The sequence below is a fragment of the Cibotium barometz genome, unplaced genomic scaffold (assembly GCF_041138505.1).
Source record: "Cibotium barometz isolate CiBa-2024 unplaced genomic scaffold, ASM4113850v1 ctg200, whole genome shotgun sequence".
Lineage (NCBI taxonomy): Eukaryota > Viridiplantae > Streptophyta > Polypodiopsida > Cyatheales > Cibotiaceae > Cibotium > Cibotium barometz.
In genome coordinates, this window is record NW_028229431.1 from 642687 (window position 1) to 643954 (window position 1268).

A 1268-nucleotide genomic window follows, 5' to 3' on the forward strand; every position below is an offset into this window, starting at 1 on the left:
GGAGCATTGTGACTATCTTGTGATTAAGGTCGTGAGACCTAACTGATAATGTTACAACTGCTGACGGAGAGTCAATGAAGGACGTCTCGCGTAGCAAGGTCGGCCGAGGTCTTGACCAGCCTCGGTGCGATTAAAATGGTGAGCTTCCGGTACGGTGGATGAGGGGCCAAGGAAGCGGCCTATGCGTGAAGCGCTAGGTTACCTGCGAAGGATCCTAGAGGGTGCTGACCATACGGTGCTCGGGCTCTGGGTCGCCTAGGATACCCACGCGTGCGTCGAGGAAGATATTTGGAACAGAGTTGGAGTTGTTTTCTGAAATCGAGCATGGATCTGGTTGATTGACCTTGCTGGTCTTCAATGGATGAGTCCATGGCTCCTTATATGGATCCATTGGTTGATCTTGCTGATCTTCAACGAGAGTCCATCTTGATAAGTGATTATATTACCGAGTATTAAGGGCTAGGAACTAAGAAACGGCCCCTGAGTGGACAGGTGGTGAGCGTCCTAGTTGCCAATGATGCCATAGATACTCTGATGAAGGAATGATGGGAAATTAAGAATCAATTGGATAAATTGGAAGATGGTGATCAATGATACTATGGTTTTATTAAAGGATTGTTTTAAACTGGTTGAATCTGGTTGAAAAAAAAGGCAATTTCATATTGGGTGTGTGAGTGGTGTGACTAGTTTTATTTTGCATGAACATCCGGCTAGGGGGCCTTGGAACTCTTTTCCTTGGTACCCGGGACAAAACCTAACCGAAATAAAAATTGGATCCCATCACTACAGTGGTTGGGCGGTTGGCTAACCCATGGGATCGGATGGGGTTAGGCTGGACTGATGGATCCGTAAATCGAGACTCAAACTTTTGTTTTTACGATAGAAAAATAAAAAAAAAATCCCGGACAGTAACTGTTCTATGGATAGAAATCAACGGCTGTGCCTCTTGAATGGGGAAAAAAGTGTTGATCCCAATGATCCAAGTGCAAGTTTCTTCCTTGAACTGACTAAGTATCTTATAGATGTAATTGGATCATCTCGATCAGAAATGATCTTGACTACGTTAGAGTAAAAAGTTATCCTGGTGGAATCGCCCGTGCTTCCGGTTAAGAAAGTTTTTCCGGGTTCGGTTTTGGAACAACCGACGGATTAGTCTCTTATCCGGATATCCGTGGGCGAGGCCCCGAGTGTGGGACCCCTGTCCCGCGCGAGAAACGCTACTTCCGCTGCCAGTACCCCGAATCCGTTGCTCGGTGGGAACAGGGATC